This window comes from Mus caroli, chromosome 1, assembly GCF_900094665.2.
Source record: "Mus caroli chromosome 1, CAROLI_EIJ_v1.1, whole genome shotgun sequence".
NCBI classification, from domain to species: Eukaryota; Metazoa; Chordata; class Mammalia; order Rodentia; family Muridae; genus Mus; species Mus caroli.
The window spans coordinates 148,254,169-148,278,596 of NC_034570.1; the positions used below are offsets into that span (position 1 = coordinate 148,254,169).

The 24,428-nt window shown below is 41.2% G+C and overlaps 3 pseudogenes; 2 read left to right on the plus strand and 1 right to left on the minus strand.

The window, feature by feature from the left end:
• Positions 1 to 3,599: 3,599 nt before the first annotated feature.
• LOC110305019 lies at positions 3,600 to 4,415 on the plus strand (annotated as a pseudogene).
• A 3,428-nt stretch (positions 4,416 to 7,843) lies between these two features.
• LOC110302846 lies at positions 7,844 to 8,437 on the minus strand (annotated as a pseudogene).
• A 12,976-nt stretch (positions 8,438 to 21,413) lies between these two features.
• On the plus strand, positions 21,414 to 21,626 carry LOC110304881 (annotated as a pseudogene).
• Positions 21,627 to 24,428: the final 2,802 nt, after the last annotated feature.

Here is a 24,428-nt window from a genome sequence, read left to right on the forward strand (position 1 = left end):
TCTCTCTCTCTCTCTCTCTCTCTCTCTCTCTCTCTCTCTCTCTCTCTCTCTCTCTCTCTCTCTCTGTGTGTGCGCGCACGAGCGTGCATGGGTGTGCCTCAGAGGGCATCGGATTCCCCTAGAAGGTGGAGTTATAGGTGGTTGGCAGCCATTTGATGTGGGTACTGGAATCTGAACACTGGTCCTCTGGAAAAGCGGCAGGTTCTTGTAATCACCAGGCAATCTCAACCCCCAGCAGGACTGTTTGAGCAGCTGCTCCTGGGTCTGAAGAGCATTGCTGATAGGGCTGCAGAACAGAGCAGATACCTGGGATGGAGAACTCTGTATCTTGGGCTATTTTGCTGTGGTCTTCTGGGGACTGAGATTTTATTTGATTTTAATCCTTCCTAGCTGAAAAGTCACAGTTGAAATCTACCTTAGCAGACAACATGCCATGTGTATTTTTTTCTTTAAGATTAAAAAAAAATTCATACCTGTAGCTCACAAGAAAATAAAACAACAACAAGAAAAAAAATCTTTGGGATTTTTCTGGAGAAAAATGGGCTGTTAGGCATCGCAATGTGATCGAGGTAGCAGTCAGTTCTGCAGCCAAGTCTTAGGCCATTCATTAAAGCTACAGTAGGTAATGAAAATGCTCATTTTCTTGGGCAGCTTCATGCAAAATTCCTCTGCCGTGCAATTAGTGGTGGTGGGGAAATCTTTACCATTTATTTTAGCTGTCAATTTCTCTTATACTGCAGTTGGAATTCCAAAGTCTTGTAGTTGATCAGGCCATGCAGGTAATGCTGCTGAAATCTTCATGGTTTTCTCCACGGAAGACTTTTTAACGGAAGATGCTCCAGCCAGCTCTGAGCCAGTTCTGCATGGTGAGCTTTGGCATGCAAAGTTGCTAGCTGTGTGATTCCTCTCCCCTTTAAGCTTCAGTTTTCCCATCTGTAAAATGAAAATTAAAAACAATAATTCATCTTTCCACCATAAGGGATCATCCTGGGGGAGGTTATAAAGCCCTTTATGAGAACTTCCTTTAAAGACTCTGCATGGCTAAGGGTTGGTGTTTTATTTGAGTGTTGTATGGTGATAGTCAAACTTTTGCTAAGGACATCCAAAATATTGTTTGAAAAGCATTCTCTGTAAATACCCTCTTAAGTTACTGGTTACAGAGCACGCACAATAGGAAAGCATTAGAGCTCTTTCTAGTCAAAAAAGAAAGACAACGAACAATACTGATTATAAAAGATAAATTTGGTTGTCCGTTAAACGCCCCTGCTCCCGCCACCCCTTTCTTCTGCTTTATGAAAGAATTATGACTTTTTTTTCCCCTTAAGAGTCAGCCCTGACTGTATCTTTCAGGAGAATGAAGCTTCAGGAGAATGAAGCTTTAAATAAAAAACAGGCTTTGGCTGGTCTAAGTCAGTGATTCCCCGCTTTTTTTTTTTAATTAATTATTTCCTGACTTAGGCTCTCCACTTCTAATGCTCATAACAAAGTCACCTTAAGCCACCAGCTGATGAATCCTACTTCTGAAGTTTCTGATTTCATAGGTGTGCAATGGGTTAAGAGAAAATGCATTTCCAATTGTGTAAGTGACGCTGTTGGTCTGAGGACTACTCTTTAAGTAGTCCTCTACCATTTCTCTAAGCCAATCATGGTGATTCCTTTCTCCTTGCCAATTAGGTAGAGATACAAATTGAGGGCTTATGGGGAAGAGTATCTCATGCTTCAGAAGACACATGGGGTGGGGGTGGGACACAGATGTAAACAATAAGAATATCTCACCCCAAACATCAATTGAGCTTGAGAAATTCTGTTAACACATCCAAACCACAACCTCACTATGCAGTCAAATATAAAAAATTACCAACCTGAGTACTTCAATTCTGCTTCCAGTCTAAATCTTAACTCTGGTCTTTCTTTTACAGTTACAGTGTGTCTCAGCTTAGCCTAGCCATATTTCAGCTGCTTAATTGTCATCTGTGGCTTGAGCTGCTGTAGTAGATACCAATGTGTACAGAGTGCATAGTCAAAGTCGTGCATGGAAGTTTATTGGGGCTATCATGTACTTCCTGGGGAGAACAAATATGTTGCGGTATACTCGTCCTACCCTTTAAAGAGGCGCGTGCTGAGGAATGGAATGTAAAGACTGCCTGGAGCCTTTGTGATTATGAAACAGGAATACAGCTCAATTTAAAATTGTGTATGTCTATGCATCTTCTGCATCCTTTCCCAGAAAACTGTTATCAAGAGGCTGTGCTTTCTTATCCCCCGGAGGCAAAGGTCAACATAGCCTGTTGGGAAGATTATGGGAAAGAACTTTGATGCTGCTCCGAGGGAGGAGTCAGATATTGATGGCTGAAGCGTTCACGTAGTTAAAACAAACAACGAAGCGTCGCCCTTTGCCTCCTCCAAAACACTCTGATATTTCCTTTTTTTAAAAAAATTTTAAATGAAAAGTAAAGGGGTTTCAGGTTAAAGAGAGGTGATCATGTACTAATAGCTTTAGAACAATCTAAACTGACCTTGGTGAGACACGCGGCAGTTTGTAATCCCCAATTCGAAGGCTTCACAGCATCTCATTAGTTCGGAGTTTCAGTACGGATAATTCTGTATCGAGTGAGTAATTAAATGTGACATAGAAGCAGGCGAATGGATTAGTGTCATACCCAGGGGTCTCTGTGCGGGGGCCTTTCCTGGCTCTGCCCATGAGAAAAAGTAGTTGAGAGTCTTAGCAGAGCTCCTGAGAGGCCGGATGCTGGTGCAAAAGTCAGGCAAGATGGCACAGATTCTCTGTGGTTTTGACAGTGTGTCAGTTGGTATGGAGACAGGGACCTTATTGAGAGACCCTTATGGAGGCTGGACCTGTCTAGCAAGCAATAGGGTGCCATTAATACTTCCTGCCAACGCTGAGACTCTGTCCTCAGGTCTTCACACCTGGGTGCTCCTTGTAGTCCCAATGAGAGGAAGGTAGTCTGTGTTGACTTATGTCAGAGTGGGCATTGGAACCTTATTTCAGAGCCTTCTAGAACATGACTATATCTGGCAGGACCAGGCTTTGTCTGTGATCAATGAAGGCAAAAAGAACACTTTCTTTTCAGTGCCGACAAGATACTTATTTTCTGATTTGGAGACTTGGGTAGGGACACATAGAGTTTCCTGTTTGCAGAAAGGCTCCCCCTTAGATTTCCACACACCCGGTGTCTCAGTTAGGGTTTTCATTGCTGTGAAGAGACACCATGACCAAAGCAACTCTTATAAAGCATGACATTTAATTGGGGCTGGCTTACAGGTTCAGAGGTTCAGTCCATGACCATCAAGGCTGGAGTGTGACAGCACACATGCAGATGTGGGCCTGGAGGAGCCTAAAGTTCTACATGTTGCTCCAAAGGCAGACAGGAGAAGACTGCTTCTCAGGAAACTAGGAGGAAGGTCTCTCAAAACTCACCCCCAGAGTGACATACTTCCTCCAACAAAAGGCCACATCTACTCCAACAAGGCCCCACCTCCAAATAGTGTCACTCCCTTGGCCAAGCATATTCAAACCACCATGCCTAGAAAGCTATCTTTTGTTTTAAAAAAATCTCTCTCCTTTTCTGACTGGAAACATGGAGACTGTTCCAGAGAAGCAAAAGAGGGTTGCAGTTGTGCCAGAAACCCTTAAGAAAAAACTTCCTGCTGTGCCAAAAACTCTCAAGAAAAAGGTTTCTGCTGTGCCACAAACCCTTAAGCAAGAGCAAAGGAATTTCACAGAGTTGAAGGTGAAGCGCCTGAGGAAGAAGTTTGCCCTGAAGACACCGTGATAGGCAAGGAGGAAGCTCATCTATGAGAAGGCACAGCACTATCACAAGGAGTGCAGGCAGATGTCCCGGACTGAGATTCAGATGGCCAGGATGGCAAGGAAAGCTGGGAACTTCTATGTGCCCGCAGAACCAAAACTGGCCTTTGTCATCAGAATTTGAGGTATCAACGGAGTAAGCCCAAAGGTCCGCAAGGTAGTGCAGCTTCTTCGTCTTCAACAGATCTTCAGTGGTACCTTTGTTTAGCTCAACAAGGCTTTAGTTACCATGCTGCGGATCGTGGAACCGTACATCGCATGGGGCTACCCCAAACCTGAAGTCAGTAAATGAGCTCACCTACAAGCGAGGCTATGGCAAAATCAACAAGAAGCTGATCGCCTTGACAGGTGATTCCTTGATTGCTCGACCTCTTGGTAAATTTGGCATCATCTGCATGGAGGATGTAGGTCATGGGATCTATACAGTTGGGAAACAATTCAGGGAAGCAAATAACTTCCCATGGCCCTTCACATTATCTTTCTCATGAGGTGGGAATGAAGAAAAAGGCAACTCACTTTGTGGAAGGTGGAGATGCTGGCAACAGGGAAGATCCAGATAAACAGGCTTATTAGACAGATGAACTAAGGTGTTTCCCATGATATTTTTGTAATCTGGTCAGTTAATAAAGAGTCACAGATTGAAAAAAAAATCTACTAGGTAGAAAATCATAAAATATTTTTTGGAAACAAATTTAATTTCTTGTCATCTCTCAATTGACTCTCTCTCTTTTCCTTCCTTCTTTCCTTCCTTCCTTCCTTCCCTTTTTTTGGAGACAGGGTTTCTCTGTGTAGCTCTGGTTGTTCTGGAACTCCGTAGACCTGGCTGGCCTTGAACTCACAGAGCTCCGCCTGGCACTGCCTCCCGAGTGCTGGGATTAAAGGCGAGCACCAGCATCAGTCAATGTTCCTTGAGCCTCAGCTCTGCAGGAGGAATTCAGAACCCAGAGTGTGGAGGGAGGAAGACATGTCTTTTTCCTTTCAGGAACTGGTGAAAAGACAGCAGCTGACAAGTGTAACATGGGCAGAGAGCCGAGGAAGCTGTGGTGGGAGCGAGAAGAAAGGTTTAGTGTGGTTGGAGAAATCAAATTGCTCTTTTGAGTTGGAAGGGAAATCTGGAGCCAGGAAATCCTGCATCATGCCTTTTCTTCTTCTATAAGTGAATTATTTCAGCACAACGCAGGGCATCACAAATATTTAGTGAGCACCTGTTATAGGATGATTGGGGTATTGATGGGGAGAAAGACAGATAAAGTCTTGTTGTTCTAAAGTTTATGGTCCAGGGGGGTAGGAGACAACAGGTGGATTTTTATGAGTGTGGTAAGAGCCATAAAAAGGGAACAAGGGGACACGGGGTAGGGGGAGGGGTATTGCCAGATGTGCAGCCTGCTGTCAGGGGAGAAGATCCACCTTTCAGAAGTGATGGTTAAGCTAATACTTGAATGCAAGAACCCTGGAGGAGGTCAGAGGGCCTGGGAAGGAGAGAGAAGAGTATTCCTGCTGGAATGATGAGACTGTGGAAGGGTCCCAAGCGGTTGGTACATTTACTTTGGTAAATGTCTATGATGTCTGCAGGAGGGATGGAAGGAAATGAACCCAAGGGGCCAGGCCTTTGATGAGCTGGATATTAACATGTGACCCCAGGACGTGATGTCAAACAAACCAAAGATAAAGGAAATGTCTTCCCCATTGCTAGGTGCAGGAGAAGAGGCCTTTTCCTTGCCCAGGTGCAGATAAGGTGTGAAGATGGAGGTAATATCTCAGCTCAGGACTCACAGATGCTCTGCTCCAGCAGTCCCAGGGGATTAGGAAAGTTTTACCAGACTGTGGGCAACTGAAGGGTAGGAGCCTGTAGGCATAATGTTTTTGTGTACTGTGTAAAGGTTATCCTTGTGTTATTCAAATGCTGACTTCTCTGCTCTCAGATCTTGTTTCAGTCTGGACATAATATTGTAATGCTTGTGTCAAGAACTCCCTGTCTCAAGTTTGTGTAAACAATTCTTACCATATATTTAATCTCTGGCTTGTCAATAAAAGCTGAGTACCCAATGGCTGGGCAGAAGAGAGAATAGGGTGGGACTTCCATCGGGTAGGGGAAGGTGGAGGTGGGGATGGGGGTGGAGAGAGGGTGGGGATGGGAGGGGAGAAGGGATTGATTGATTGAGCTATGAGACAGAAGGAGGAAGGAGGAAGAAGGAAGGAGTTCACAGAGTTCAGGTGGAGAATGGAAAGCACTAAATGCCAGTATTATGGAAATTCTGGCTAGGAGGTAGCCAGATTAATTTAGGGAATTAAGATACACTGCCCAAGTACTTCGCCTCTCTGTGTTGTTATTGAGGGACTAGTTAGGATAAAGAAATACAGCTGCCATATTAATTTACTACATTCATTTATATTAAAATGCATGTTCACAGAGCCCATCTTTTCTGTTTGTTTCCCCAGTTTCAGCACAGTACCCAACAGGCAGGTGCTCAGTGAGTATCTTGGTTCTGAGCAGAGAGAGATCTGGTATTTAACCTTTTTCTTGCAGGTGGCTAAGCCCTGAATACCCAAGAAGTCTCCAAAAGGCAGTCTTCTAGAATGCCTCAGACTAAGCTGTTAACTTCATTTCCCTGTTTTAACACCCTAGTGAAAACTGAGGCTGGAGGCCTACCCAGTTAATCCACTGTAAACTATGAACTGGCTGAACCAGAGAAAGCAGGGTGGGGTGGGGAGTGAGCGACATGGCCCCTGATCACACCCATTAAGCATTTTCGATACTTTAGCCTCCAAATTATCATTAGTATTTTGAAAATGTGAAAAATCACATTTCATTACTTCAAAGGAAGAGATGACTCTTATTATAATAATCTCATTTCTTTTAAAAAATTTTCTTTTTGTAGTTTGCAACAATCACTTCTCCTCTTTTCCAGTTGATGGATAGCTATTTTAGTATTTATTACAGTTTTATGTTATGAAATCTATGAGGTGAAAAGTGGTATTGTTTTAGCAGGTAGAATTGAGTCCACAGCTTTTAATTAGACACTCAAAAGCTTTTACCATTGCACTTTGAGATGGTTAACATTGATTGCAAACTTGACAGGATCTAGGGCAGTGGTTCTCAACCTTCCTAATGCTGTGACCCTTTAATACAGTTCCTCATGTTGTAATGACCCCCAACCATAAAATCATTTTGTTGCTACTTCTTAACTGTAATTTTGCTACTGTTATGGATCATAACATAAATATCTGGTATTCAGGATATCTGACATATATGTCACAACCTACAGGTTGAGAAGCACTGGTCTAGAGTCCCTGACAAACCTTTTCTGTGGTGGGAGAGATCATCTTCATCAGTTTTACTGAGGTGAGGAGGGTCACCCTAAATGTGGGTGGAGCCATTTCCTGGTCTGGGTGCTTTGCAACACTGGAGAGACTTACTTAGCCTTTCTGAGCCTCAGAACTCTCATTTCCAAAGTGGGGATGATAAACCTATTTAATGGGATTGCTGTATCACATGAATGTTCTATGTGAAATGCTTATATGCAACGTTGGCACATTTTCTGAAAAAAAAAACACTTGATTTTTTTGTTGTTGTTATAATAACCATTATACTATGGTTACTGTGGGAATAACCACTGTTATATTAAAAACCATTTTAACCCCCACATTTCTTTTATAACACTGTACAAATGTATTGCAAAGCAAATCCTACAAGCAAAATCTGGATTCATTTTGCTACTAGTCTGCGGATGGCTTTTTTGCCCTAGAATGATCTGACATTATTTCAGAGCGAATGCAGGTGCCTGTAGGGAAGGGATTTCCTGTGCATATGTCTCTTTTACACCTGGAGATCCCCGCAAGTGCTGAACAGTCATTCATTCATATATATAAAAGTGTGCCATGCATTAATATATATCTCTATCTATCTATCTATCTATCTATCTATCTATCTATCTATCTATCTATCTATTTATTTTAATGACTGATCCATGTGAGGCCACAGCCAGGCCACTATGTACAGACACGAGAGAAGCTTTATTTCTTGGTTTCTTCCTCTTTGGATGGAGTCTTGATGATCCTTTCCTTCTTGGCCTAGAGGCGCTTATCCTCCTGGCTCTTATGTGCTTCCTTGGTCTTAGACCAGCAGGCCTCAGCCTGGTCAGTCAGTAGCTTTTTCTGGGCCTTAGACAAAGCCTTCAATCTGTGGATATGCTCCATGAGAATCTGCTTGCTTTTTTTTGAATACCTTCCCTCTGACCTTCAGGTACAGGCTGTGATACATATGACGGTCAGTCTTCTTAGATTCCCAGTATCTCCTGAGAAGCTGGTGCAGGATCCTCAGCCTTAGGTCACCTTCTCTGGCATCTGAGCGTTGGCAGTACCCTTCCTCTTCCCTATGCCTATATGCCTGCCCTTCCGTCGGGCCAAGGTGGTTTTTGAGCAGCAAGCCTGGGAATGGACAGTCACAGGTTTCTGGATGACCAGCCCATCTTTGATCAGCTTCCTGATCTGCTGATGGGAGTTGGCCTTGGAGATTTCATTGGTCTCATTGGGGTCCAACCAGACCTTCTTCTTACCACGGTGGAGGATACTAGAGACAAGTCTCTTCTGTAGCCTGAGCATACCCATGGCTGCCAATGCAGCCGCGAAGGCTGAACAGTCATTTTAATGTGAGACCAGCAAGTAGGTATTGAGGACTTGGTGACTTGATCTAGGAGCAGATGCTGCATTTAACACCCATGTTCTTTCTTGGACTGACCCCATGTTAATGACACAGACTGTATGCTGAACACAAGCTGTTTTTGAACTCCTGCTTAACCCTCTCATGTGATGAGATAACAGGCACATGGCACACTTGTATCTTTTGTCTAGACAATGTACTGAGTCCCCTGGGTTGAGCATGGATCTTCCCTCACTCCATCCATGCCACTAAGGCTGTCAAGAGGAACTGGCTCACATGCCGTTAGGAAGAATTACCATGATCACTAATGGGTAGTTAGGGACAGTGTTCCAGTTTAAAGACTTTCATGGGCCATGAAAGCTAGTGAGTAAATAACCATTTATCGGTCAGTTACTTAGAGGACTCTGCAACTGAGTGATGTTCCAAGACTTCCAAACACATAGAAGTCATATATCATAATGGGACATAAAATTTACGTGTGAGTAGGCTGTAAAACTGAACAAGTGTTTACCTTAGTGAACGTTTTATTTACATGCCCTCCAGCGGACAGTTAAACATTCTGCATACCGAGGCTGCTGCCCCTCACAACTTCAAGCAATGCTCTGCTAAGAGGCAATACACCACCAAGTTGATGGTATAATTTCAGGGGTCTAGGGAAAGCCTCTCTGGCCTCCCCTCAAACTCAATTTGCCTGCTCGATGTTTAAATTTTTTAACAAGAAACTAAAGCTGTAGCTCTATAATTACAATTTGAGTCGATAAATTTAGCATAGGATTCACATAGAATACTGCTTAATGTACAAACAGCCACATTGAGAGCGCCACGGGATGCTTTCATCCGGATAGGCTCTTTGCTTCTCAAATGCTCCAATCAGTCTTACCGCTGCCCTCAATTATGAGGAGGGACCTGTGACTTAGAAAAGTTAAATGAGTTGTTTGAGGGCACAGTCTGGTTATGCAGGGGCTGGAACCCTGGGTTTCAGATGAACATCCTTGACTGTAATCTTGCCACTTCAGCTCACTCTTATATTTGTCGATCAGGCACTGGTTTGGAACAGGAGTAAACGTGTTCTCTTTGGCTCTGCCTAGTTTCTGTTCTGCAGGATTTCCTGTCCACTCCTGGCTGATAGTGCTCACAGCGTCTGAGCACTGGGGAGAGTGCATACATATGTCCTCTAAGCTTGCTGAGTTGGCCTCTTCCAAAATTTGTATGTATTGCTGGGATTTCATTCCACCACCTCCAGACTCCTGCTACTACAGGGAGCTGCCAGAGGGTCATTATTTCTTCGTTCACTGAGAGCATTTGTTGTTGAGAACCTACTACGTTCTACACACACAACCCAGGTGTTGTTCGACTGAGTCTTCTTAACGTCTTCTCTGCTATCATGGACTGACTGAAACGTCTCTGAACCTGTTAAGCCAGGACCTTTCCCCACTTAAGTTGTTTCTATTGGCCACTTTGGTTAGAACAACACAAAAACAATACACCGGGTTGATCTCCCTTGAATAGCAGTAACTCTGACAAAACATAAATCTGCCACATATTTAGAGAAAGTGTACTTGGAGTAGTTTTTTTTTTTTGAAAAAAAAAATCTTTAATGAAACCTAATTCTTTATATGTTAGTAAAAAGAATGTATACTTAGTGGTGTGCTTTGCCTGATGTGAGGTAGGGAAGTTCTTTATAGCTCCTGCAACTGGTTGACCACAGGAACCATCTTAGTGAGAGTGTTACACAGAAGAGGCTAGAGGTGAGGGTGGGTTATGTCGTGGACAGAACATGGGAATTTCTTAATCTTACTGAGGTCTTACTGGCCCTGACTCTTGATAAGTCAATATGCCGCCAGTGGCTTTTCTGAATGACAGCCCATAAGCCAAAGAAGAAATGGAGTAAGAAATGACCTTCACTGTCATTGTTTAATGACATTACCTCTACTCGCTACAGTCCTTTCATTTTTACATATTCCAGTAGTGATACTTGAATGAGTTTTATCTGAATTTCTACTCTATTTATTTGCCTGCTGGCTTCATTTCTAAAAATCACCTTTTCTGAATGACAACTCAATCAATTCAATAACATGCAATTTCACACAGTGGGAACTTATTCCTGTTTCCCTCCTCGTGCTTGCAATTGTATGAGGCTGAGATGCTCTCCTCTTTCCCCTGTTCCTGCACCCGATGCTCCTCTGTCACAGAGCTGCCAGCCCATGCTGAATCTCCCATCAGTTCCGTGCTGTTAAGGAACCATCAGTTTAATCAGCTTTGTTTTACAAGCTTTCGAAAAAGTTGGGATTCCTTCCCCCCCCAAGTTTGTTTCTTGGGCTTTTGGAATCTTGCCAAGGTAAATGAAGGAGAGATGAACGTGTATATTTTGGTTTTGTTTTTCAGGGCTCAGTAAAATGATGGACAGGATTGTGTACTAGAGGAAGGAAAGGCGAGATGGGCTGTACACATTGGTTGGTCCATAGAATCTGTGGGTAATGAACTGGAAAAAAAAAGACTCTTCTGATTGAAAATTCGAATCATTAAAAGCCTCGGAACCAACAGCTTCTCTTAGAATTTCAATCTTCTCTGATTTGCTGTGAGTCGATAGTGGTCTGAGCCACAGGCTAAATTGTCACTCAAAATGAGCAGGGCTTGTTCATGGCCTCCGTTGTCTCAGAGATCACAGTAAACACTTTAAAAGGCTGCAGTAGCTCTTCCAGGGAACCAGAGTGGTCATCATGCCAAGGTTCTCCCTGGACTTTCATTGATTTAGAATTTGCATTTCTCATTATTTGCAAATGACCCTCTGGGTCCAAAATTTGTATTATAATTTGTATTTTTACTGAAGCATGAATTAGAATTATGCTTGCTGGCTGGGATGCTGGAGTTTAGTGGTGGGTTACATGATTAGTAAATGAATTAGATACCCTGCCCCCACATCCCTAGAGAAAAATTGTCGTCACTCATTATATATATGGAAAATGTGTGATATAGTGGCTATTTGTGAACTGGGGATTTGTAAAGGTCTTAGAAAGAATTACTCATAAGCATCAGACTGTACTCTCAGTGTGTCTTACTGTAATGAAATCCGATACCACAGTGCCTTTCTTATCTGAGTGTGACTTATCTGGCCATTAACAAATGACTGATTCTGTAATCAGTATAGACAGAAAAAGTGCTGCCGTTGAACACACAATATAGATATCCCTGTGTTTACCCACATAAAACTCATGTGCTCAGCTCAGAGGTAAGATTCCGAGACCTCACTCTGTTATTTTCATTTTTTTTTATTTTTGGCCTGATTTGAACCTTAGCTGAAATTGGAAATCATCATCTTAGCCCCACAAGTGCCTGCCTGTGCCTTGCCTCCCCCACCTGCTAGTTTATGTAGTGTTTCCCTCCGTATGCTTCATTTTGATGCCTGTTGAGTTCCTTGAAATATCTTAAAGACATGCGCTAGGAGTGTAGAACATACTGTTTAAGTAAATGAACACCATTTAAAATCTTTCTTTTTTTCTTTTCTTTTCTTTCTTTCTTTTTTTTACATTGGTGGTATTCACTCGGCTTGGTTTTCTAGAATTCATGTGGGTGAATGTTTATCTATCTAATTCTATTGACTCATGTTCCAGAGTGTGCACCCACCATGTTCTGCTTACCATCCCACTTATAGACAGCACTGTTGACTTAATCTACATAGCATGCTGTGAGGAGCATTCTTTTCTGTGTTTCTCTGTAGTCCATGGTGTGTGTGTCTGGGATGGTAACTGTCGAATGGGATCACAGGTAGGGGAGACCCACGTGCTCCACTGCACACGCTACCGTTGCTCTCGAGAATTCTTTCAAATGGTCCATTTCCTTTCTTATGAGAAGGGTGTGAGTCTTCCTGTTTCCACATTCCCATCCACACACTTTCCCAAACTGATCTGGATATATTTTGATGCTATTTAAAACATTTCTGGTTAATTCTGAGGTGGAACATCTCGTATCCATTCATTAGTCGTTTAGATTTCTGGTCTAGTACTCATCTTTCCATAGCTTTATCTATTTTGCTGTTGAGTTTCTTGACTTCTCATTAACTTATTGGAGTTCTGTATGTTTTTAGAATGTCATTTACTTCGTACAAGCATCTCCTATTCTCTTTTGATGAGAAGAAAATCTTTCATATGTGGCAAAATGTTTTAATTTACAGTAATTTGGATTTACAGAAAAGTTATAAAGAAATTACAGAGTACTCTTATTAGCTTCTCCAAGCTCTCGCTACTTGCTAACCTCCACGTAAGTTGGCATGTTAATAAAAAAGCAAGGCAGTTATGGGTTTGACACTATTAACTAAACCACAGACATTCTGATTTCTCCAGTTTGTACATGAGTTTCCTTAGATTGTTCTAATACACAATTCTGAACGCTATAATGCATTCAGCTGCCACATCTCCTTAGTCTCTTTTATCTAAGGCAGTTTCTCAGTGTGTGTTCATGTGTTTAATAATCTTTGGAATTTTAAAGAGTACTGGTCAAACATTTTGTAGAATGTTCTCTGGCTTGAGTTTGTCTGAGGTTTTCTTATGACCACAGTGGGCTCAGGAATTTTCTGAAAAAACAAAACAAAACAAAACAAAACAACAACAACAACAACAAAAACCCTAGAAGCAATACCTCTCTCTCATCAGATAACACTAAAGGGTATGTAATATAAAGAAAATTTATCAGTGGTGGTGTTGTTCTCGTAGGTTTTTCTATAATGGAGTTATTTATCTAATTTTTTTAATTTGGCTTTTTGAGATGGTTTCTCTGTGTAGCCCTGGCTGTCCTGGAACTCATTCTTAGACCAGGCCGGCCTTGAACTCAGAGATCCACCTGCCTCTGCCTCCCAAGTGCTGAGATTAAAGGCATATGCCACCACTGCCTGGCCAAATGTAGTTAATTTTATTTCCTTTGTATGATTTATTTATTCATATTAAACATGAATCATTAGATTCTGCCCACAGTTAAGGGAAGGTGACTCAAACTTTACTTTCCAGACATATATTGTTTGGAATTCTGTAAGGAAGAAGACATTTTTAACTTTATTGTAATAAAAGGTGCCAACTTTTAACCTTGTGGCTTGGGTCTTTTCTCCCATATTTTTTCTACATTCACATCATCATTTCTTAATCTTTGGGTTTTTTTTGTAATCTACTTGTATTTTTCAGCTTGACATTATTTATGAAGTGAGGTCTGAGTTACAATGATGTCCACATAGTTTGTTTCTTTAATTTTGTTTCCTAAACTCTTTCACTTGGTGATTTAGCTGGTTTGTCATGTCAGTTGTGCTGGTTAGTGCTTGTCAACTTGACACAAACCTATGCCATATCTGGAGAGGCAGAATCTCAACCAAGAAACACCCTCCATCAGGCATGTTATGGGTTGCTGGTTTATGGGGGGGGGGGCTGGAGCACTGTGGGAGGTCCTATCCCTGGGGAAGGTAGGTGTAAGAAAGTTTGAGCAAGCCAAAGGGAGCAAGCCAGTAAGCAGCATTTCTCCACGATCTCGTCTTCAGTTTTGCCTTCAGCTCCTGCTCTGGTTTCCCTTGATGATAAATATGGAAGCATAGGCTGAAATAAAATCTCTCATCCTCAAGTTGTTACTGGACATAGTGTTCATGACAGCAACAGAAATCCAGGTATGCCATCAGTTATCACATAAACTCAATTTCCAGTTTGGAACTCTTTCTGCATTTTATTTTGTTTTGTTGGACCTTTGGAATGGTTGCATAAGTATGACAGAACTAGAACATGGGGTTCACACTGTGTCTCATAGGTGTTAGAGAGAGTGCACTGTGTTAAATGTTGGTCTCCCTCAAAAAACATGTACAGATCCAGGTCCTTGGCTCCTGTAAAATCATCTTTCATAGGAAAGAGTCTTTATAGATGTAATTAAGCAAAGGGTCTTATCCTAGATTAACTGAGTGAGTCCTACTATAATCACAAGAACCTTTATAAGAGAGAAGAGGAGAAGACCTGGCTGTACAGGAGAGACAATGTGAAGATGGAGGCTGAGCCTGGAGGGATGTAGCCACAAGTCAAGGAAAGCAAGAAATATCAGCACTCCACAGATCCTGGGACAGTCAGGGTGTGAATTCTCCCACAGTGCTTCCAGATAGACTGTGGCCCTGCCAACATCTTGAGTTTGGATGTAAAGTTTGCAGAACTTTGAGAGAATAAAGGCCTGTTGTTTTATGCCATCTTGTTGAAACAATTTGTTACAGCAGCCCTAAATCGATTCTAATAGATGACTGCTCCTGCTCTTTTATTTTTTCTTCAAAATAATCTACATTACTCATGGTGTTTGTTTTCTTTCCTTATTTTAGAGTTAGTTTGATGAGATGTTAAAAATTCTGCTGAAATTTTGCTTGTAATTCCATTAAATTTATGTTAATTGGTTGGAGAGTTTATCTGAACAATACTAAATCACCCGCAAGTATTGGGTTTTTAATCCATCATTTGAAATTTATGGCTTAATGGTTTTTAGTATGTTTTTTATGAAATTAGCCTCCATTGTTTGTTATTTGAAAACAATGACAGTTTTGATTTTTCTCTTGTAACCTTCATTTACCATTGGCCAAAACATCAAGAACTATGTAAAGTGGTTTCAGAAATAGTGAACATCTTTGTCATATTTCTGTTGTAAGGGAATTCATTAAAATGGCTCTTGTGAGTCTTTTCAGTTGACCCTTTCATTGATTTAAAGTGTTTTCTTATTTCTGGTTTTCTGATGTGTAAGTTACAAATAGAACCGAACATTACCAATTAAGGCAATCAATATTTTCTTCAATACATTGATATCTGTTCTACTTTAAATTTTGACCTAGAGTCCTATAAGCAACTGTCTTAGGGTTTCCATTGCTGTGAAGAGACACCATGACCAAGGCAACTCTTATAATGCACAGCATTTAACTGGGGCTGGCTTACAGGTTCAGAGGTTCATCCCATTAACATCATGGCAGGAAGCACAGCAGTGTCCAGGCAGGCATGGTGCTGGAGTTGGTGAGAGTTCTACATCTTCATACAAAGGAGGCCAGGGTCATACTTTCCTTAGGCAGCTAGGAGGAGGGTCTCAAAGCTCATCCCCACAGTGACACACTTCCTCCAACAAGGCCACATCTACTCCAACAAGGCCACACTTCCTAATATGCCACTCCCTGGGCCAAGTGTATTCAACCCACCGCAGTGATCTCGTTTTGTTTTGTAGACACTGCAGCTTTCTCACATTCCACATAATTTCTCTGTGTTCTGGTAAAACTGGTGTTCTTTCTATTGCAGCATGTGAAGAGGCACAGGGTGCCAGTCCATCTCTTCACTGGGAACTTCATTGAGGTGGTATGCACTTGTGCACTGTTTTTATCATAAAGCTATGTGCTTTCTACCCTTTGAAATAAATAAGTCATTTCCACCTCAGAGTCAAAGCTGTGGGATATTACTTTAAGACCATTAGCTATTCAATTTCTCATCCCCCTTCTTTCAGCAATTTTATTATAGACTAATGGTCTTTACCTGAAGAATTCCATTATTAGCTGTGGACTTATTTTCTTCTGCATTTGTTAGTTAGTATTGTTCTGAAAACAAGAGTCTTTTGTCTCTTTTTTAGTCTAATTGTGAACTCAAGGATCCCTTAAGCACATTCTTGACTTAATAGATTTGGAAGGTGCATTTAAAGTTTTTAACTGCATTTGCTGATTTCTTTGTTTCTGCTCTTAGTTTTATTAGTCATTGCCTTATATTATCAGTGACATTTATATTTATAATTCTGGCATACATTGCATCTCAGTTGCTTCATGTAAACTGGTGATAATAACATGATTGCTAGTAGCAGTGCTATCTCGCTGGCTTCTGATGAAGATTAAATGAGTTAGTAAGAGAAAAGATCTTAGATTATGACTCACACAGTGCTCAGTAAGTGTTAATACTCAATTTTGGCAATTCTATTGTCAAAGCTTTTGGCTCATTGTTTGTTTTGCCAGTGTATGCTCTCTTTGGCTCTTGTGTCTTGTACACTGCTCTTGAACTCATCTGAGATATATAATGCCACTTTGTGTCTCTTTATTCATAACTGCCTGTTATATATATTTATCTAAAAACCTGCTTTTAGAAAACTGGTATGTAGTCCGTAAAATATGTCATTCCATGGTAATTGTGAAATGCACTCATTTTTCATACTATTGTTACATGAAGATTTATTTTTTACCATATTAGCCTGGTTTCCTGTTTAACTTTCATTTTTTGGTCATTTTTCTCTTCCTGCCTCACTTTGGACATCCCATGGTACCTATCTGCACTAAAATCTTCTTTTTGGAATTAAGAAATGTCTTCAGTTATGGGTTCCATAGAGTAAGTGTTCTGAAGTAGTATATGTCCATGGATATCTTTATTTGCTTATTCATTTTAATTTTATTCTTATTTTGCTTTCAAACACATAGACAATTTTATTAGCACCTAAAAGAACAACCTCAGAGCAGGCAAGCTGTAAATTTTAGCAGCTTTCTAGAAGAGGAGAATGGAGAAGAGAAAAAAATTAGAAGCCACATCATTTGAGTTAAGCTGGGATGAGGTCTGCTAGCAATGTGGAGGACAGGCAGCCACATGGTGAGTGGCGAGGAGGGCTTTAGAGGAATTCCAAGGTACCAGGGAAAGGTTGCATATCATAGAGCTATCAAAGGAGGCATGCTTCTCCGAGTAATTCCAGAAAGTGGAAAGACCTGTGAAACTACGGCTAGAGCTCTCTAAGCTTCTGTGCCAAGGGTGAGAGGGATTCTGGGAAGGAGAGTATATTATCCCATTAAAGCAGTAACTATTCTTTTAAACAGGGCTTAAGGTAAACCCACCTTCCTAGGGATGGTCCCACCTTCCTCATGGGTATTCTCTTAGCCATATCATTGACCTGACCCACTGGAATAGTACTTCTCTCATTTTCTTGACCAGAGTGAAGAAATTTTTTCCTAATGGGCCTTTACTGGTGATATTTCATTCTTGCCTCTGAAGAGATAACTCCAAAATCATTTAGGAGATGTGCTGAAGGTGGAGAATACACACACACACACACACACACACACACATGCATATACATAGCCATTGTTACTGTAATCTAGAGATCCAGCTCCAAAGCTGTCTTGGTGGAGTTTTAATTCTCACCTTCATGTGTGGTTTCTAGGCAGAGCTTCTCATTTAGGACTCTCAGTTTTCTCAAAGAGTGTATGTAGTCCCTGGCAAGTTGATCATGCTCCAGTGGAATGCCACATCCAAGAATATTTGGGCAGCACAAATTGGTATTGATTGCCCTAAGAATAAAAGAAAGTTGGGTGGGTAGGGAAGAACTGGTGGATCTTGGAAAAGTTGCTCAATACTTATTGTATGAAAAATTCAAAGAACTAATAACAAAACACCACCACCACCACCACCTCTACCACCAGCAGTAGCAGCAGCAGCAGCAGCAGCACCACCGCCACCACCACCACCAAACAAGCAAACCAGCAATCAAACAACTCACCTAGAACTCCTATCCTGGCCTTCTCTTCTCTTCTCTTCTCTTCTCTTCTCTTCTCTTCTCTTCTCTTCTCTTCTCTTCTCTTCTCTTCTCTTCTCTTCTCTTCTCNTCTTCTCTTCTCTTCTCTTCTCTTCTCTTCTCTTCTCTTCTCTTCTCTTCTCTTCTCTTCTCTTCTCTTCTCTTCTCTTCTCTTCTCTTCTCTCCTTCCTCTCTTCTTCCCTTCCATCCTCCCTCTGTCCCTCTCCCCCTCTCCCATTTTAAAGGTAGGGTTTCTTTACATAGTCCTGGCTATCCTGTAACTCACTCTGTAGACAAGGCTGGCATTGATATCAGAGATCTAGCTTCTGCCTCCTAAGTTTTGGGATTAAAGGCATATCCCACCAAGCAAGAACTAAGATTCTCTCTCTCTCTCTCTCTCTCTCTGAGTTTTCTTCTTTTTTCATTTATTTATTTATGTATTTTTTTAAATGTAGGAGTCATGCCAGAAGAGGGCATCAATCCCTTTAGAGATGGTTATGATCCACCATGTAGTTGCTAGGAATTGAACACAGGACCTCTGGAAGAGCAGCCCGTGTTCGTAACCACTGAGCAATCTCACCAGTCCCCCGAGGGCATTTTTGAACCTGTTGTTTTCAGGGTCCCTGCACTGAGCTGTCAATTTCTATCACCCTTTTTAATCATTCTCCCTTCTGATGAGGTAACCCAAATTGCCATTAGGAAACTGGGGCAAAAACAGATCTGGCTTATTTGAGCTGAACAGAGGCACTGGCTATGACAGGATATTCCTCCAAGAGGCCTATTTAAGGGTCCCAAAAATATATCGATTGTTATAACAGTCAGTTATGGAGTGGGGACAGGAAATCCTTGACTTGTGCCTGGATAGAGATATGAGTGAGAAGTGAACACAAGAGTTATTACTAACACAAACCCTAGCAAATAACAAGGAGAGTCCAGAACAGAGGATATTTTTAAAGTGCTTATATATAAGTCTATTAAAATGTCCTGATCTCAGAAGACCATGTAGCTACTTTTTGGCCTTCATGGCAGAGTCTGCTTTCAAGCACCTTGATAGTTGCTGGAGTTGCTAGAATCACAGCATGAAGTCCCATCCACATGAGTTCTAGAGAGGGAAAGAGAAGAAATATAACCACAACTTGATGTTTATCTTAAAACTATAGAGGACCTGTTTCTCTCAGCTTCAGGTAGGTGCTGTGGTGTTGAGTTGAGCCAAAGACATGATGTCTTATGTCTGGGTAGCATTTTCCTTATCAAGAAGAAAATGATTAGTGAGAGATAGTTGGCATCTAAGTAACATCTCTTATGGATTTAAGTCTAACGGCTGGGCATTACAATCTCTTGAACTATTAAAATTACCAATTATTTTAGTCTTTGGTTATGCTTTTTGTTGGATGCTTAAGATCATGCAGGTGGCCAAACGACCATTTTAATTTTTTACTGTCAAAGATAGTAGAGAATCTGATCCTTATGCCACTAGAATTAGGAAGAAACCCTGGCTCCTCTAGATTCTTTTATCAGTTGCTCCATCTTTGGGGAATAAGTCAAAAGCATTACTTGACTGTGGGTTTTCTTGGAAGCATTGAGGAAATTTCCTCTGTCTTTGTAGACTGGACATTGATTGGTTAAAGTCCACCTAGTAGAGTGTCCATGGCTTCTTTGAATAAGAGGACAGATACATCATCAAGGATAGAGGACATTTTGAGAAACATCTTTGTAGTTCCTGTAGTTTAATTAATTTTAGAGGCCAAAGGGGCAAAATACTGTCCTTTTCAGTCTTCTTGACCACATTGTATAGGCAGGCCTTTAAGTATGGTATTGACCACCTAGTTTAGGCATAGCAGCCTGGTACTTTTGGTACTATGTAATGTTTAGGAAAAGCTTGAACAAAGCCAAAACAGTTTAAGATACATCTTTACTAGACATAAATGTTGTCCATTCAAGCGTATACATGTAACTATTCCCAAGAAACAGTCAATAACTTAAGAGAACTCCATTGATTTAAGTAGAGGTTTAACTCCTCATAAGAGTAGGCTTCATGCCCAGTGGTAGATGGTCAACATATAATGAACTTAAAGCATCCTTGGGGATTCTTTGTTTTGTAATATCATTTCAGGGCTCCTTACTTAAAAAATATTTATCTTATTGTTTATAATTTGTATTTTATTTTATACACACACATATATTTTCTCCTCCCTTTTTAAAACTATATAGATTGTTTGCATATATAACTCCCTATTTATGAGATTCCTGAGTATGTGAATGAATCTCTGTTCTTGTGCCTTCTCCTGGGCTCTTTTTCTTCTGATTGTTTTGTTCAATTCTGATGTGTTAGTTTTTGCTTTATCTTTTTTTTTTTTTTTTTTTTTTTTTTTTGGTTTTTGAGACAGGGTTTCTCTGTGTAGCCTTGGCTGTCCTGGAACTCACTCTGTAGACCAGGCAGGCCTCGAACTCGGAAATCCGCCTGCTTTTGCTTCCCAATTGTTTTATCTGATTATATTTTATTATTTTCCCATAGAATCCTGTTTGTTTTTCTTCTCTTCTCTTCTCTTCTCTTCTCTTCTCTTCTCTTCTCTTCTCTTCTCTTCTCTTCTCTTCTCTTTTTCTTTCTTTCTTTCTTTCTTTCTTTCTTTCTTTCTTTCTTTCTTTCTTTCTAATTTGAAAAAGGTTTATATGACATCCTCAAGGTCACATTGTGACCTGGAATGAAAAAGTACTTTATATTTCATAGACTCACTTTTTTTATTAGATATTTTCTTCATTTACATTTCAAATGCTATCCTGGAAGTGTCCTATATCCTATCCCCCACCTCCCTGCTTTTGTTTTTCTAATGAGAGACAGAAACAGTGTGGGTCTGGATGGGAGGGGGGATGGGAAGGAACTTGGGGGAGTAGAAAGAGTAATATTAGAATATTTAATACATCAGAATATTTCATGTGAAAAAATATCTAATTTCAATAAAAGTAAACAAAAGTAGAGTTTTGATATGGACATATTCAGCACTGGCCTTACAAATTTTAGGATCATATACATCATCTCTAAGTTTCACTTTTACACACCTTCTGTAACTCACTCGGACCTTCATAACTTGCTAAGGCCAATTCTGCTTTCCTTTTCAGCTCTCTCATCCTTCTCACGGAAATCCTTCTTTTCTAAAGCTGTTCATCCTTACATCCTTTTAACATTATCCTTGCTTACTGCTACCCCTTTATTGTATTTCCATCTTAATACCACGAGACATAGTACACAACAAGTAAAAATACCATCTTATTCAAAGAAGGTTGAGTCCAAACTCTATACATAGGGTAATATAATAAATAAAAGTTACCCACACAGACATTGTTAAATAATGAGGCTTTAGAGGCAGTCCGCAGCTGGGGTGCGGACGCTAGAGCAGAGTGACCATTGCCATGCCTCAGAAAATCGAGGAAATCAAGGACTTTCTGCTCACAGCCCGGCAGAAGGATGCCAAATCTGTCAAGATCAAGAAGAACAAGGATAATGTGAAGTTCAAGGTTCGCTGTAGCAGGTACCTTTACACCCTGATTATCACAGACAAAGAGAAGGCAGAGAAACTGAAACAGTCCCTACCCCCAGATTTGGCAATGAAGGCGCTGAAATGAAGCAGACCTCTGCATGTGACTATTAAAAACCCTGAAAAGTCGAAAAGAAAATATGAGGCTTTGTAAGCTCCCAGGAAAACTCCATAGAAACACATGAAAGTCAACCATCTCTTTGTGCTTTGTATACTCTACAGCATGATATAGTAGCTGTGCGTTTGTGTTTGAGTGATTATAAGTAGCAGATACATGGCAGCAACAGATACATAGCAAAAACATCATCAAATGCATGCTTACAACATCCTGGAGAAACTAACTGAAAGAGCCCTGTTGAAACAATTATACTGGTGTTACAGATGGAGAGATCTTTTAGACAGAAAGTCTTCTCTGTCCTCTCCACGGGAGAGCATCCCAGTAACTGCTTCTAGTACCGGCACCTCATGTTTCTCTCTGTCGGAAACAGCTTACCCACTTGTTCTTAAGTTGTTTACTTTTAGGATATTTGGTTTTTTCTCTCTCTCTCTCTCTCTCTCTCTCTCTCTCTCTCTCTCTCTCTCTCTCTCTCTCTCTCTCCAGGCCAGGGATGCTCAAACGGTAACACTTTTATGGGTCTTCATTTCCTTCAAACTGATGGCGGGTTTGACTGTGATAGCGGAAGTGGTGTTATAAATCCAGGACCCACCAGCCACTGTTGCCGTGAAGGAACCACAGTACCAGATGACAGTGGCCCCCATTATTATCTTGGTCTTGCCACAGAGGATCCTGGTGTGCTGGTTGATTTCAATTTTTGTCATCATTTTCTGGAGAGAGGCACCACAATGATCCAGACCTTCTTGGTGCTTTTAGCCAGGTCAATGATCGACCTAGGCCTGATCTTGGAGAGCCGTTGCATTGGTGGCTGTTTTGGCAGGTAACCTGAACTGTCCTGTTTGCACTTGCGGGGCTCGTCCATCCATCCGCACCACACATCGTAGCCATGCTATTCTAAACTGATGATAAATCCAGCTCCAGGGCGGACAGGGCGCAAAGCCGGGATCTCGCACAGATCTCAGGATCCAAGACGCCGGGCCATATATCTCCCTTGTGGAAGAACCATGGCGTTTCCTCCGAGGTGACTGTTAGATAAAGCAGCGTCTTCATGTTCTTCGTCCGAGAAAGAAGCATTGGTCCAGAAATCAACAGGATAGGGGCTAAGATAAAAGGGAAGCGCCTTTCCCATCTTTTGAAATTCCCCGCACCCCCTTTTCTCTCCGCCTCCCCACATAGCAGCAGCTTGAGGATCCCACCTGGAGTATACTTCTAAACACACATGCTTGAGTCTAAAGTGGGGAGGGCCAAATTTCATCTTCAGAGCCAGTTTTTCAGTGACCGTAACAGTACTTTATATTTTATGAATATAATATACACAAAAGGCATTTGCTCTTCTCCTCTGAAGAACTGAAGAATATAGCAAATGACTACTTTTTCTAAAGGATCAGAGAAGTGAGAGAAGGAACTCAGTGGTATTTGCTGGAAGGAGACTTGCTGGGCTCAGTGATGCTGGACTCAAAGTGCTGTCCACCTTATAACATATACAGATTTGTCCAGACGAGTCGTGTCATCAGTTGGGTTATGAATACAGAATGAGGATTGACAAGGGGCCATGAAACATTTTTTTTCTCCTTTAGAGTGTTATCAGAGACAGAACCATTTGATTCTGAAAGGTCACCCTCTGAAATTTAAATTTTATAAGCTGAGTGTCATCTAGCACCCACAACCAAGGATGATCAGGCCAACAGGAATACCTGCCTTTACTAGTTTCTAATCTGACACCTTTTCTGGCTGGACTTTGGGTAGCCAGCTGTTTGAAAACCTATACCCATGCTTCAAAATGGAGACAAAACGAAGAAAAAAAACCCCACAAAAATGTATTAAATACTCTCCCTTCTATAAAGAGATTGAATAGTAGGTTAATATGATATTGATAGATATTTCCACCATAGGCTATTTTTAAAGAATCATCTAGTGTAACTTAGGCCATTTTGCTTGGAGTGTTGCCCACTTTAGCTACTTTGTGGGTTCTTCTTCTCCCCACCCTTTATTCTACTGTTTCCCAACCCACCATCATGAAATAGGAGAGAAAGAAAGGTAAAGGGAGAGAGATAGAGATCGCCAAATCTAACTTCTTTCTCCTTGTTTCTTCCTTGTGTGTAGCTGGTCTTTGCCACTTTGTGGATTCTTCTTTTTCCCACCTTCTATCCCCCTGGTTTCATCCCTTATCACTAGGTAGGAGAGAAAGGTAGAGGGTAGAGGGTAGAGGGAAAGAGTTCCCTGAATTTAATTTCTTTTTTCTTATTTCCCTTTGGGCACAACTTCTAACAAACTAACCCCTCTAAATGACCAACAACCATACACCCTAACTACTGGGGCTCTGGAATTTATAGGCTCTGAAAAATTTCCAGAATTTCAAATACCACACAATTGCAGAAACTAACTGTAGGTGGCAAAACTATGCCTCTGCTCGAGCATGAGGCAAATCATAGTCAGCTGCTATGAACAGTCTGAAGCAGCCTCATATCATTACACCTGGGATGAAAATAAAAACAGAGTCATGATATTTCTGTGATTTTTTAAAGACACCAAAATTCCAGAATTATCACTACACTGGAGTATGGAAAATCATCAGACATTTCTTGTCTCCAGGATTGTTATCAAACCAATATATTATTGCCTCTCTGTAAGACAAAAGAAACATATATTAGAGCGTCTTTTGTGTATTCTTCGCATTCTTGCCCTAGAATGTCCCCATTACCTTTCCTCCCTCCCTCCGTCCCTCCGTCCCTCCCTCCGTCCCTCCCTCCGTCCCTCCCTCCCTCCCTCCCTCCC